This window comes from Hyla sarda, unplaced genomic scaffold (genome assembly GCF_029499605.1).
Source record: "Hyla sarda isolate aHylSar1 unplaced genomic scaffold, aHylSar1.hap1 scaffold_1062, whole genome shotgun sequence".
In the NCBI taxonomy this organism is placed as follows: domain Eukaryota; kingdom Metazoa; phylum Chordata; class Amphibia; order Anura; family Hylidae; genus Hyla; species Hyla sarda.
The window spans coordinates 33,777-49,380 of NW_026607681.1; the positions used below are offsets into that span (position 1 = coordinate 33,777).

At 44.3% G+C, this 15,604-nt stretch overlaps 3 non-coding genes across 3 annotated transcripts; all 3 read left to right on the forward strand.

Annotated features, from left to right (window-relative positions):
- Nucleotides 1-981: 981 nt before the first annotated feature.
- TRNAC-GCA (transfer RNA cysteine (anticodon GCA)) lies at nt 982-1,053 on the forward strand. The gene has a single exon. It is a non-coding gene; the product is annotated as a tRNA-Cys (tRNA).
- Nucleotides 1,054-3,433: 2,380 nt separating this feature from the next.
- TRNAC-GCA (transfer RNA cysteine (anticodon GCA)) lies at nt 3,434-3,505 on the forward strand. The gene has a single exon. It is a non-coding gene; the product is annotated as a tRNA-Cys (tRNA).
- Nucleotides 3,506-11,973: 8,468 nt separating this feature from the next.
- Nucleotides 11,974-12,051, forward strand: TRNAC-GCA (transfer RNA cysteine (anticodon GCA)). Its single transcript has one exon. It is a non-coding gene; the product is annotated as a tRNA-Cys (tRNA).
- Nucleotides 12,052-15,604: the final 3,553 nt, after the last annotated feature.

Here is a 15,604-nt window from a genome sequence, read left to right on the forward strand (position 1 = left end):
GAAGAAAAAGTTTAGTCTCAAGGGGCGACACGCCTTCTTTACCGTGAGGACTGTGAATTTATGGAACGGTCTACCTCAGTAACTGGTCACAGCAGGAACAATTAACAGCTTTAAAACAGGATTAGATACATTCCTAAAACAAAATAAGATTAATGCTTATGAAGAAGTATAAAATCTCATCCCTTCCCCAATATCGCGTCACACCCCTACCCCTTAATTCCCTGGTTGAACTTGATGGACATATGTCTTTTTTCGACCGTACTAACTATGTAACTATGTAACTTACAAACCTGTATAACTTTTTGGCACCAGTTGTTTTGACAAAAAGAGAAAATGCACAAAGGGAGGCACGGACCTAACAAACCTGTATAACTTTTTGGCGCCAGTTGTTTTGACAAAAAGAGAAAATGCACAAAGGGGGGCTCAAACCTAAGACCAAGCTACTTCTTAGGCTTGCTATATCTACAATTGGAGCCCCCCACTTTTTTGGCACGCAGGGCACGCAGAAGATAAGTACTGGAACGATTGAGAGCTTTAAATGTATGTAACTTACAAATCTGTATAACTTTTTGGCACCTGTTGTTTTGACAAAAAGAGAAAATGCACAAAGGGGGGGCTCGAACCTAACAAACCTGTTTTCCTTTTTTGGCACCAGTTGTTTTGACAAAAAGAGAAAATGCACAAAGGGGGGCTCAAACCTAAGACCAAGCTACTTCTTAGGCTTGCTATATCTACAATTAGAGCCCCCCTCTCTTTTTGGCACGCAAGGCACGCAGATGATAAGTACTGGAACGATTGAGAGCTTTAAATGTATGAAACTTACAAATCTGTATAACTTTTTGACACCAGTTGATTTAAAAAAATAATTTTTTCCCACCTGTTCAGATACATTTGACTGGAACAGTACAGGCAAGCCGAAGAGCTAATTCGGACTTAGGTTCGAATCCCCCCTCTGTGCGTTTACACTGTGCTTTGTGTTGCGGGGGTATAGCTCAGTGGTAGAGCATTTGACTGCAGATCAAGAGGTCCTTGGTTCAAATCCAAGTGCCCCCTAACACACATTTTTTTGCTTTACAACTTAACCATATCCCACAAATGTAGTTTCTTGCAGAAAATCGCCTCATCCAGTCAATGAGCAGCCACCCTGGAGCGCAGAGGTTCAAGAGGTCCTTAGTTCAAATCCAAGTGCCTGCTAATGCATATTTTTTTCTTTACAGCTCAACCATATCTCATGTATTTAGTTTATTGCAAAAAATTTGCAATGTTGAGGTACAGACATTGCTAATTTTTTAGCAATAGCTCAGTGGTGGAGCATTGTGGTCAGGCAGAAAAGAACTATAGAACTTCTCAGGTTCAAATCTCCCCCCCCCTTTCAAAACCTTCTCCTCCCTTCCTCTGTGCAGTTACTCTATGTGCCAAAACAGGACAAGACCTTGGTCTCTGCATTTTGTTGCCAAGCAGCTCCCATGGCATTGTGGTTAGAGCTGCTGCCTTGGAGCGCAGAGGTTGTGAGTTCGAATCCTGTGAAAACCCTGTTGATGGAAGATGTTAAATGAGAATGATTGTGAGAACCTTGGATGACTGGAGGATTGGAGAGCCATGGATCATGAGACTGAAAGATATCGATGGATGGAATAAGTCAAGCGAATGTCAAGGAGAGCAGATTGGAGAGCAGTGGGACTGGAGGAGATCGATGGACTGAGGAGAGGAGGCTTTCAAGGTAAGTGGTCAGAGAGTGTTGTGGGGCATTGTGGACGGTGATCCACTAGAATGGAGGATTCTAGGTTGTGGATCTACCAAAAGTGGTGTTGTGTCTGTTGTGGGATGATGAAAATAAAAAGGTGGGGGTTTTTATTTGCTTTTTTATTTATACCAATAAAATGGTCTCCCCTTCTACCAATCACCATTGCCTCCAGCCCTTCACTCCAACTACCACCACCACCACCACACACTCACACCCCAACGACCTTCTTCCTCAGCACCTTCCTCCCCACCCACATCACATCCACTTCTCCATCACCTTCTGGATGCCCAACCATCAACCACTTCACACACACACACTTACCTTAACATCCACCGATTTCTCACTCCATCACCATGCTCTGCTGCCAGCCTCAGGGTCTTCACAGGATTTGAACTCACAACCTCTTTGCTCCAAGGCAGCAGCTCTAACCACTAGACCATGAAAGCTACCTGGAAACTGGAAACTGGAAACTGGAAACTGGAAACTGGAAACTGGAAACTGGAAACTGGAAACTGGAAACTGGAAACTGGAAACTGGCAACGATGACAGTGGTCCTGGCCTGTTTTGACAAAATGAGAAAATGCACAAAGGGGGGCTCGGACCTCAGACCGAGCTACTTCTTAGGCTTGCTATATCTACAATCCGAGCCCCCCTCTCTTTTTGGCACGCAGGGCACGCAGATGATAAGTACTGGAATGATTGAGAGTTTTAAATGTATGTAACTTACAAACCTGTATAACTTTTTGGCACCAGTTGTTTTGACAAAAAGAGAAAATGCACAAAGGGAGGCTCGGACCTAACAAACCTGTATAACTTTTTGGCACCAGTTGTTTTGACAAAAAGAGAAAATGCACAAAGGGGGGCTCGGACCTCAGACCGAGCTACTTCTTAGGCTTGCTATATCTACAATCCGAGCCCCCCTCTTTTTTGGCACGCAGGGCACGCAGATGATAAGTACTGGAACGATTGAGAGCTTTAAATGTATGTAACTTACAAATCTGTATAACTTTTTGGCACCAGTTGTTTTGACAAAAAGAGAAAATGCACAAAGGGAGGCTCGGACCTAACAAACCTGTATAACTTTTTGGCACCAGTTGTTTTGACAAAAAGAGAAAATGCACAAAGGGGCTCAGACCTCAGACCAAGCTACTTCTTAGGCTTGCTATATCTACAATTGGAGCCCCCCTCTCTTTTTGGCACGCAGGGCACGCAGATGATAAGTACTGGAACGATTGAGAGCTTTAAATGTATGTAACTTACAAATCTGTATAACTTTTTGGCACCTGTTGTTTTGACAAAAAGAGAAAATGCAGAAAGGGGGGGCTTGAACCTAACAAACCTGTATAACTTTTTGGCACCAGTTGTTTTGACAAAAAGAGAAAATGCACAAAGGGGGGCTCAAACCTAAGACCAAGCTACTTCTTAGGCTTGCTATATCTACAATTGGAGCCCCCTCTCTTTTTGGCACGCAGGGCACGCAGATGATAAGTACTGGAACGATTGAGAGCTTTAAATGTATGTAACTTACAAATCTGTATAACTTTTTGACACCAGTTGATTTAAAAAAATAATTTTTTCCCACCTGTTCAGATACATTTGACTGGAACAGTACAGGCAAGACGAAGAGCTAGTTCGGACTTAGGTTCGAATCCCCCCTCTGTGCGTTTACACTGGAAAGCTTTGTGTTGCGGTGGTATAGCTCAGTGGTAGAGCATTTGACTGCAGATCAAGAGGTCCTTGGTTCAAATCCAAGTGCCCCCTAACACACATTTTTTTTTGCTTTACAACTTAACCATATCCCACAAATGTAGTTTCTTGCAGAAAATCGCGTCATCCAGTCAATGAGCAGCCACCCTGGAGCGCAGAGGTTCAAGAGGTCCTTGGTTCAAATCCAAGTGCCTGCTAATGCATATTTTTTTCTTTACAGCTCAACCATATCTCATCTATGTAGTTTATTGCAAAAAATTTGCAATGTTGAGGTACAGACATTGCTAATTTTTTAGCAATAGCTCAGTGGTGGAGCATTGTGGTCAGGCAGAAAAGAACTATAGAACTTCTAAGGTTCAAATCTCCCCCCCCCCCCCCTCAAAACCCTCTCCTCCCTTCCATGGTGCAGTTACTCTGTGTGCCAAAACAGGACAAGACCTTGGTCTCTGCATTTTGTTGCCAAGCAGCTCCCATGGCATTGTGGTTAGAGCTGCTGCCTTGGAGCGCAGAGGTTGTGAGTTTGAATCCTGTGAAGACCCTGATGATGAAAGATGTCAAATGAGATTGATCGTGAGAACCTGGGATGACTGGAGGATTGGAGAGCCATGGATCATGGGACTGAAAGATATCGATGGATGGTCTGAGTCAAGCTGATGTCAAGGAGAGCAGATTGGAGAGCAGTGGGACTGGAGGAGATCGATGGACTGAGGAGAGGAGGCTTTCTCAAGGTAAGTGGTCAGAGAGTGTTGTGGGGCATTGTGGACGGTGATCCACTAGAATGGAGGATTCTAGGTTGTGGATCTACCAAAAGTGGTGTTGTGTCTGTTGTGGGATGTTGAAAATTAAAAGGGGGGGGGGTGTTTTATTTGCTTTTTTATTTATACCAATAAAATGGTCTCCCCTTCTACCAATCACCATTGCCTCCAGCCCTTCACTCCAACTACCACCACCACCACCACCACCACCACTCACTAACACCCCAACTACCTTCTTCCTAAGCACCTTCCTCCCCACCCACATCACATCCACTTCTCCATCACCTTCTGGACGCCCAACCATCAACCACTTCACACACACACTTACCTTAACATCCTCCGATTTCTCACTCCATCACCTTGCTCTGCTGCCAGCCTCAGGGTCTTCACAGGATTCGAATTCACAACCTCTTTGCTCCAATGCAGCAGCTCTAACCACTAGGCCATGAAAGCTACCTGGAAACTGGCAACGATGACAGTGGTCTTGGCCTGTTTTGACAAAATGAGAAAATGCACAAAGGGGGGCTCGGACCTAAGACCGAGCTACTTCTTAGGCTTGCTATATCTACAATCCGAGCCCCCCTCTCTTTTTGGCACGCAGGGCACGCAGATGATAAGTACTGGAATGATTGAGAGCTTTAAATGTATGTAACTTACAAACCTGTATAACTTTTTGGCACCAGTTGTTTTGACAAAAAGAGAAAATGCACAAAGGGAGGCTCGGACCTAACAAACCTGTATAACTTTTTGGCACCAGTTGTTTTGACAAAAAGAGAAAATGCACAAAGAGGGGCTCAGACCAAGCTACTTCTTAGGCTTACTATATCTACAATTGGAGCCCCCCTCTCTTTTTGGCACGCAGGGCACGCAGATGATAAGTACTGGAACGATTGAGAGCTTTAAATGTATGTAACTTACAAATCTGTATAACTTTTTGGCACCTGTTGTTTTGACAAAAAGAGAAAATGCACAAAGGGGGGGCTCGAACCTAACAAACCTGTATACCTTTTTGGCACCAGTTGTTTTGACAAAAAGAGAAAATGCACAAAGGGGGGCTCAAACCTAAGACCAAGCTACTTCTTAGGCTTGCTATATCTACAATTGGAGCCCCCCTCTCTTTTTGGCACGCAGGGCACGCAGATGATAAGTACTGGAACGATTGAGAGCTTTAAATGTATGTAACTTACAAATCTGTATAACTTTTTGACACCAGTTGATTTAAAAAAATAATTTTTTCCCACCTGTTCAGATACATTTGACTGGAACAGTACAGGCAAGACGAAGAGCTAGTTCGGACTTAGGTTCGAATCCCCACTCTGTGCGTTTACACTGGAAAGCTTTGTGTTGCGGTGGTATAGCATTTGACTGCAGATCAAGAGGTCCTTGGTTCAAATCCGAGTGCCCCCTAACACACATTTTTTTTGCTTTACAACTTAACCATATCCCACAAATGTAGTTTCTTGCAGAAAATCGCCTCATCCAGTCAATGAGCAGCCACCCTGGAGTGCAGAGGTTCAAGAGGTCCTTGGTTCAAATCCAAGTGCCTGCTAATGCATAATTTTTTCTTTACAGCTCAACCATATCTCATCTATGTAGTTTATTGCAAAAAATTTGCAATGTTGAGGTACAGACATTGCTAATTTTTTAGCAATAGCTCAGTGGTGGAGCATTGTGGTCAGGCAGAAAAGAACTATAGAACTTCTAAGGTTCAAATCTCCCCCCCCCCCCCTCAAAACCCTCTCCTCCCTTCCATGGTGCAGTTACTCTGTGTGCCAAAACAGGACAAGACCTTGGTCTCTGCATTTTGTTGCCAAGCAGCTCCCATGGCATTGTGGTTAGAGCTGCTGCCTTGGAGCGCAGAGGTTGTGAGTTTGAATCCTGTGAAGACCCTGATGATGAAAGATGTCAAATGAGATTGATCGTGAGAACCTGGGATGACTGGAGGATTGGAAAGCCATGGATCATGGGACTGAAAGATATCGATGGATGGACTGAGTCAAGCGGATGTCAAGGAGAGCAGATTGGAGAGCAGTGGGACTGGAGGAGATCGATGGACTGAGGAGAGGAGGCTTTCAAGGTAAGTGGTCAGAGAGTGTTGTGGGGCATTGTGGACGGTGATCCACTAGAATGGAGGATTCTAGGTTGTGGATCTACCAAAAGTGGTGTTGTGTCTGTTGTGGGATGTTGAAAATATAAAGGTGGGGGGTTTTTATTTGCTTTTTTATTTATACCAATAAAATGGTCTCCCCTTCTACCAATCACCATTGCCTCCAGCCCTTCACTCCAACTACCACCACCACCACTCACTAACACCCCAACTACCTTCTTCCTCAGCACCTTCCTCCCCACCCACTTCTCCATCACCTTCTGGATGCCCAACCATCAACCACTTCACACACACACTTACCTTAACATCCACCGATTTCTCACTCCATCACCATGCTCTGCTGCCAGCCTCAGGGTCTTCACAGGATTTGAACTCACAAGCTCTTTGCTCCAAGGCAGCAGCTTTAACCACTAGACCATGAAAGCTACCTGGAAACTGGAAACTGGAAACTGGAAACTGGAAACTGGAAACTGGAAACTGGAAACTGGAAACTGGAAACTGGAAACTGGAAACGATGACAGTGGTCTTGGCCTGTTTTGACAAAATGAGAAAATGCACAAAGGGGGGCTCGGACCTCAGACCGAGCTACTTCTTAGGCTTGCTATATCTACAATCCGAGCACCCCTCTCTTTTTGGCACGCAGAGCACGCAGATGATAAGTACTGGAATGATTGAGAGCTTTAAATGTATGTAACTTACAAACCTGTATAACTTTTTGGCACCAGTTGTTTTGACAAAAAGAGAAAATGCACAAAGGGAGGCTCGGACCTAACAAACCTGTATAACATTTTGGCACCAGTTGTTTTGACAAAAAGAGAAAATGCACAAAGGGGCTCAGACCTCAGACCAAGCTACTTCTTAGGCTTGCTATATCTACAATTGGAGCCCCCCCTCTCTTTTTGGCACGCAGGGCACGCAGATGATAAGTACTGGAACGATTGAGAGCTTTAAATGTATGTAACTTACAAATCTGTATAACTTTTTGGCACCTGTTGTTTTGACAAAAAGAGAAAATGCAGAAAGGGGGGGCTCGAACCTAACAAACCTGTATAACTTTTTGGCACCAGTTGTTTTGACAAAAAGAGAAAATGCACAAAGGGGGGCTCAAACCTAAGACCAAGCTACTTCTTAGGCTTGCTATATCTACAATTGGAGCCCCCCTCTCTTTTTGGCACGCAGGGCACGCAGATGATAAGTACTGGAACGATTGAGAGCTTTAAATGTATGTAACTTACAAATCTGTATAACTTTTTGACACCAGTTGATTTAAAAAAATAATTTTTTCCCACCTGTTCAGATACATTTGACTGGAACAGTACAGGCAAGCCGAAGAGCTAGTTCGGACTTAGGTTCGAATCCCCCCCTCTGTGCGTTTACACTGGAAAGCTTTGTGTTGCGGGGGTATAGCTCAGTTGTAGAGCATTTGACTGCAGATCAAGAGGTCCTTGGTTCAAATCCGAGTGCCCCCTAACACACATTTTTTTGCTTTACAACTTAACCATATCCCACAAATTTCTTGCAGAAAATCGCCTCATTCAGTCAATGAGCAGCCACCCTGGAGCGCAGAGGTTCAAGAGGTCCTTGGTTCAAATCCAAGTGCCTGCTAATGCACAATTTTTTCTTTAAAGCTCAACCATATCTCATGTATGTAGTTTATTGCAAAAAATTTGCAATGTTGAGGTACAGTTATTGCTAATTTTTTAGCAATAGCTCAGTGGTGGAGCATTGTGGTCAGGCAGAAAAGAACTATAGAACTTCTAAGGTTCAAATCTCCCCCCCCCCCCCCCGCAAAACCCTCTCCTCTCTTCCTCTGTGCAGTTACTCTGTGTGCCAAAACAGGACAAGACCTTGGTCTCTGCCTTTTGTTGCCAAGCAGCTCCCATGGCATTGTGGTTAGAGCTGCTGCCTTGGAGCGCAGAGGTTGTGAGTTCGAATCCTGTGAAGATCCTGATGATGGAAGATGTTAAATGAGATTGATCGTGAGAACCTGGGATGATTGGAGGATTGGAGAGCCATGGATCATGGGACTGAAAGATATCAATGGATGGACTGAGTCAAGCGGATGTCAAGGAGAGCACATTGGAGAGCAGTGGGACTGGAGGAGATCGATGGACTGAGGAGAGGAGGCTTTAAAGGTAAGTGGTCAGAGAGTGTTGTGGGGCATTGTGGACGGTGATCCACTAGAATGGAGGATTCTAGGTTGTGGATCTACCAAAAGTGGTGTTGTGTCTGTTGTGGGATGTTGAAAATAAAAAGGTGGGGGGTTTTATTTGCTTTTTTATTTATACCAATAAAATGGTCTCCCCTTCTACCAATCACCATTGCCTCCAGCCCTTCACTCCAACTACCCCCACCACCACCACTCACTAACACCCCAACTACCTTCTTCCTAAGCACCTTCCTCCCCACCCACATCACATCCACTTCTCCATCACCTTCTGGATGCCAAACCATCAACCACTTCACACACACACACTTACCTTAACATCCACCGATTTCTCACTCCATCACCATGCTCTGCTGCCAGCCTCAGGGTCTTCACAGGATTTGAACTCACAACCTCTTTGCTCCAAGGCAGCAGCTCTAACCACTAGACCATGAAAGCTACCTGGAAACTGGAAACTGGAAACTGGAAACTGGAAACTGGAAACTGGACACTGGACACTGGACACTGGACACTGGACACTGGACACTGGACACTGGACACTGGACACTGGACACTGGACACTGGAAACTGGCATTGATGACAGTGGTCTTTGCCTGTTTTGACAAAATGAGAAAATGCACAAAGGGGGGCTCGGACCTAAGACCGAGCTACTTCTTAGGCTTGCTATATCTACAATCCGAGCCCCCCTCTCTTTTTGGCACGCAGGGCACGCAGATGATAAGTACTGGAATGATTGAGAGCTTTAAATGTATGTAACTTACAAACCTGTATAACTTTTTGGCACCAGTTGTTTTGACAAAAAGAGAAAATGCACAAAGGGAGGCTCGGACCTAACAAACCTGTATAACATTTTGGCACCAGTTGTTTTGACAAAAAGAGAAAATGCACAAAGGGGCTCAGACCTCAGACCAAGCTACTTCTTAGGCTTGCTATATCTACAATTGGAGCCCCCCTCTCTTTTTGGCACGCAGGGCACGCAGATGATAAGTACTGGAACGATTGAGAGCTTTAAATGTATGTAACTTACAAATCTGTATAACTTTTTGACACCAGTTGATTTAAAAAAATAATTTTTTCCCACCTGTTCAGATACATTTGACTGGAACAGTACAGGCAAGCCGAAGAGCTAGTTCGGACTTAGGTTCGAATCCCCCCCTCTTCGCGTTTACACTGGCAAGCTTTGTGTTGCGGGGGTATAGCTCAGTTGTAGAGCATTTGACTGCAGATCAAGAGGTCCTTGGTTCAAATCCAAGTGCCCCCTAACACACATTTTTTTACTTTACAACTTAACCATATCCCACAAATGTAGTTTCTTGCAGAAAATCGCCTCATCCGGTCAATGAGCAGCCACCCTGGAGCGCAGAGGTTCAAGAGGTCCTTGGTTCAAATCCAAGTGCCTGCTAATGCATAATTTTTTCTTCAAAGCTCAACCATATCTCATGTATGTAGTTTATTGCAAAAAATTTGCAATGTTGAGGTACAGTTATTGCTAATTTTTTAGCAATAGCTCAGTGGTGGAGCATTGTGGTCAGGCAGAAAAGAACTATAGAACTTCTAAGGTTCAAATCTCCCCCCCCCCCCTCAAAACCCTCTCCTCTCTTCCTCTGTGCAGTTGCTCTGTGTGCCAAAACAGGACAAGACCTTGGTCTCTGCCTTTTGTTGCCAAGCAGCTCCCATGGCATTGTGGTTAGAGCTGCTGCCTTGGAGCGCAGAGGTTGTGAGTTCGAATCCTGTCAAGATTCTGATGATGGAAGATGTTAAATGAGATTGATCGTGAGAACCTGGGATGACTGGAGGATTGGAGAGCCATGGATCATGGGACTGAAAGATATTGATGGATGGACTGAGTCAAGCGGATGTCAAGGAGAGCACATTGGAGAGCAGTGGGACTGGAGGAGATCGATGGACTGAGGAGAGGAGGCTTTCAAGGTAAGTGGTCAGAGAGTGTTGTGGGGCATTGTGGACGGTGATCCACTAGAATGGAGGATTCTAGGTTGTGGATCTACCAAAAGTGGTATTGTGTCTGTTGTGGGATGTTGAAAATAAAAAGGTGGGGGGTTTTATTTGCTTTTTTATTTATACCAATAAAATGGTCTCCCCTTCTACCAATCACCATTGCCTCCAGCCCTTCACTCCAACTACCACCACCACCACCACCACCACCACCACCACCACTCACTAACACCCCAACTACCTTCTTCCTAAGCACCTTCCTCCCCACCCACATCACATCCACTTCTCCATCACCTTCTGGATGCCAAACCATCAACCACTTCACACACACACTTACCTTAACATCCTCCGATTTCTCACTCCATCACCTTGCTCTGCTGCCAGCCTCAGGGTCTTCACAGGATTCGAATTCACAACCTCTTTGCTCCAATGCAGCAGCTCTAACCACTAGACCATGAAAGCTACCTGGAAACTTTCAACGATGACAGTGGTCTTGGCCTGTTTTGACAAAATGAGAAAATGCACAAAGGGGGGCTCGGACCTAAGACCGAGCTACTTCTTAGGCTTGCTATATCTACAATCCGAGCCCCCCTCTCTTTTTGGCACGCAGGGCACGCAGATGATAAGTACTGGAATGATTGAGAGCTTTAAATGTATGTAACTTACAAACCTGTATAACTTTTTGGCACCAGTTGTTTTGACAAAAAGAGAAAATGCACAAAGGGAGGCTCGGACCTAACAAACCTGTATAACTTTTTGGCACCAGTTGTTTTGACAAAAAGAGAAAATGCACAAAGGGGGGCTCAGACCTCAGACCAAGCTACTTCTTAGGCTTGCTATATTTACAATTGGAGCCCCCCTCTCTTTTTGGCACGCAGGGCATGCAGATGATAAGTACTGGAACGATTGAGAGCTTTAAATGTATGTAACTTACAAATCTGTATAACTTTTTGGCACCTGTTGTTTTGACAAAAAGAGAAAATGCACAAAGGGGGGCTCGGACCTCAGACCGAGCTACTTCTTAGGCTTGCTATATCTACAATCCGAGCCCCCCTCTCTTTTTGGCACGCAGGGCACGCAGATGATAAGTACTGGAATGATTGAGAGCTTTAAATGTATGTAAATTACAAACCTGTATAACTTTTTGGCACCAGTTGTTTTGACAAAAAGAGAAAATGCACAAAGTTAGGCTCGGACCTAACAAACCTGTATAACTTTTTGGCACCAGTTGTTTTGACAAAAAGAGAAAATGCACAAAGGGGGGCTCAGACCTCAGACCAAGCTACTTCTTAGGCTTGCTATATCTACAATTGGAGCCCCCCTCTCTTTTTGGCACGCGTAGGTTCGAATCCCCCATCTGTGCGTTTACACTGGAAAGCTTTGTGTTGTATAACTTTTTGACAACAGTTTATTTAAAAAAATAATTTTTTCCCACCTGTTCAGATACATTTGACTGGAACAGTACAGGCAAGCCGAAGAGCTAGTTCGGACTTAGGTTCGAATCCCCCATCTGTGCGTTTACACTGGAAAGCTTTGTGTTGCTGGGGTATAGCTCAGTGGTAGAGCATTTGACTGCAGATCAAGAGGTCCTTGGTTCAAATCCGAGTGCCCCCTAGCACAAATTTTTTTGCTTTACAACTTAACCATATCCCACAAATGTAGTTTCTTGCAGAAAATCACCTCATCCAGTCAATGAGCAGCCACCCTGGAGCGCAGAGGTTCAAGAGGTCCTTGGTTCAAATCCAAGTGCCTGCTAATGCATATTTTTTTCTTTACAGCTCAACCATTTCTCATGTATGTAATTTATTGCAAAAAATTTGCAATGTTGAGGTACAGACATTGCTAATTTTTTAGCAATAGCTCAGTGGTGGAGCATTGTGGTCAGGCAGAAAAGAACTATAGAACTTCTAAGGTTCAAATCTCCCCCCCCCCCCCCTCAAAACCCTCTCCTCCCTTCCTCTGTGCAGTTACTCTGTGTGCCAAAACAGGACAAGACCTTGGTCTCTGCAATTTGTTGCCAAGCAGCTCCCATGGCATTGTGGTTAGAGCTGCTGCCTTGGAGCGCAGAGGTTGTGAGTTTGAATCCTGTGAAGACCCTGATGATGGAAGATGTTAAATGAGATTGATCGTGAGAACCTGGGATGACTGGAGGATTGGAGAGCCATGGATCATGGGACTGAAAGATATCGATGGATGGACTGAGTCAAGCAGATGTCAAGGAGAGCAGATTGGAGAGCAGTGGGACTGGAGGAGATCGATGGACTGAGGAGAGGAGGCTTTCAAGGTAAGTGGTCAGAGAGTGTTGTGGGGCATTGTGGACGGTGATCCACTAGAATGGAGGATTCTACCAAAAGTGGTGTTGTGTCTGTTGTGGGATGTTGAAAATAAAAAGGTGGAGGTTTTTATTTGCTTTTTTATTTATACCAATAAAATGGTCTCCCCTTCTACCAATCACCATTGCCTCCAGCCCTTCACTCCAACTACCACCACTCACTCACACCCCAACAACCTTCTTCCTCAGCACCTTACTCCCCACCCACATCACATCTAGTGTTGAGCGGCATAGGCCATATTCGAATTCGCGAATATTCGCGAATATATGGACGAATATTCGTCATATATTCGCGAATATTCGCACATTCGTTATATTCTCGTTTTATTTTCGCATATACGAAAATTCGCGTATACGAAAATTAACATATGTGAATATTAGCATATACAAAATTAACATACGCGAAAAGTCGCATATGCGAAAATTAGCATATGCTAATTTTCGCATATGCGAATTTCCGCACGCCAGTCTCACACAGTAGTATTACAGCCTTCTTTACACCACACAAGCTGGAAGCAGAGAGGGATGATCACTGTGATGTGTACTGTGAAGAAAAAAGACAAAAAAAAAAAAAAAAAAAAAAACGAATATTCGTAATTACGAATATATAACGCTATATTCGTGAAATTTGCGAATTCGCGAATATGCGATATTCGCGAATAATATTCGAATTGCGAATATTCGTGAGCAACACTAATCACATCCACTTCTCCATCACCTTCTGGATGCCCAACCATCAACCACTTCACACACACACACTTACCTTAACATCCACTGATTTCTCACTCCATCACCATGCTCTGCTGCCAGCCTCAGGGTCTTCACAGGATTTGAACTCACAACCTCTTTGCTCCAAAACAGCAGCTCTAACCACTAGACCATGAAAGCTACATGGAAACTGGCAACGATGACAGTGGTCTTGGCCTGTTTTGACAAAATGAGAAAATGCACAAAGGGGGGCTCGGACCTCAGACCGAGCTACTTCTTAGGCTTGCTATATCTACAATCCGAGCCCCCCTCTTTTTTGGCACGCAGGGCACGCAGATGATAAGTACTGGAATGATTGAGAGCTTTAAATGTATGTAACTTACAAACCTGTATAACTTTTTGGCACCAGTTGTTTTGACAAAAAGAGAAAATGCACAAAGGGAGGCTCGGACCTAACAAACCTGTATAACTTTTTGGCACCAGTTGTTTTGACAAAAAGAGAAAATGCACAAAGGGGGGCTCGGACCTCAGACCGAGCTACTTCTTAGGCTTGCTATATCTACAATCCGAGCCCCCCTCTCTTTTTGGCACGCAGGGCACGCAGATGATAAGTACTGAAATGATTGAGAGCTTTAAATGTATGTAACTTACAAACCTGTATAACTTTTTGGCACCAGTTGATTTAAAAAAATAATTTTTTCCCACCTGTTCAGATACATTTGACTGGAACAGTACAGGCAAGCCGAAGAGCTAGTTCGGACTTAGGTTCGAATCCCCCCCTCTGTGCGTTTACACTGGAAAGCTTTGTGTTGCGGGGGTATAGCTCAGTGGTAGAGCATTTGACTGCAGCTCAAGAGGTCCTTGCTTCAAATCCGAGTGCCCCCTAACACGCATTTTTTTGCTTTACAACTTAACCATATCCCACAAAAGTAGTTTCTTACAGAAAATCGCCTCATCCAGTCAATGAGCAGCCACCCTGGAGCGCAGAGGTTCAAGAGGTCCTTGGTTCAAATCCAAGTGCCTGCTAATGCATAATTTTTTCTTTACAGCTCAACCATATCTCATGTATGTAGTTTATTGCAAAAAAATTGCAATGTTGAGGTACAGACATTGCTAATTTTTTAGCAATAGCTCAGTGGTGGAGCATTGTGGTCAGGCAGAAAAGAACTATAGTGAAAATTGTATACTTACCGTAATTTTGCTTTCTTCAAGACAGAAGGCAGCACAGAAGGGATATTCCCGGCCTCTTTTATTCCCAGTAGGACCGCCCACCTACAAAAAACTCAAACGAAGATTAACCAACTGGCAACAGACATACCTCATAAGTAGCCAACACACCTGCACGCAATTGTGTAAATGACTAGACTCTTTTCTGGTTGCACAAATTAAATTTATTGGGAGGGTTATATGTGCTGCCTTCTGTCTTGAAGAAAGCAAAATTACGGTAAGTATACAATTTTCACTTTCTTCTACGACATTCGGCAGCACAGAAGGGATGCTCGCTAGCAGCTAATAACAACAAAAAAGGGGGGGGTTCAATCTTGTAATGCAGCAGACAAAACCCCCGAACTGAAGGCTGGACTCTGTGCCTGGATGTCGAGCCGATAATGCTTGATAAATGTGGATGAAGTTGACCACGAAGCAGCATTGCAGATGTCATTCAGCGGCACTTGCGCTCTCTCAGCCCACGAAGTCGCCGTAGCACGAGTTGAATGGGCTTTCAAAGGAAAAGGCGGCTCTAAATTCTCCAACCTGTAAGCTTCTATGATTGTGGATTTTATCCATCTTGCCAGTGTATCCTTTGCCGCTTTACACCCCTTTCTTGGTCCTCCAAACTGTACAAATAAATTTTCGTCCCTACGGAAACCTTCTACTCTGGAGAGATAGTTTAACAGAGTGCTCTTCACATCTAGAGATTGAAGATTATCTTCATCTTCAGGGGGGCAAAAATTTGGCAAAAAAACTTCTCTGTTGACGTTGACTTCTGAAGCGACCTTGGGAACAAAGGAGGGAACAGTCCTGAGCAGAACTCCACTCTGTGTGAACTTGATGTAGGGAGACTTGGAAGACAGGGCCTGTAATTCTCCAAGACGTTTAGCAGACGTGATTGCCACCAAGAACAAAGCTTTGC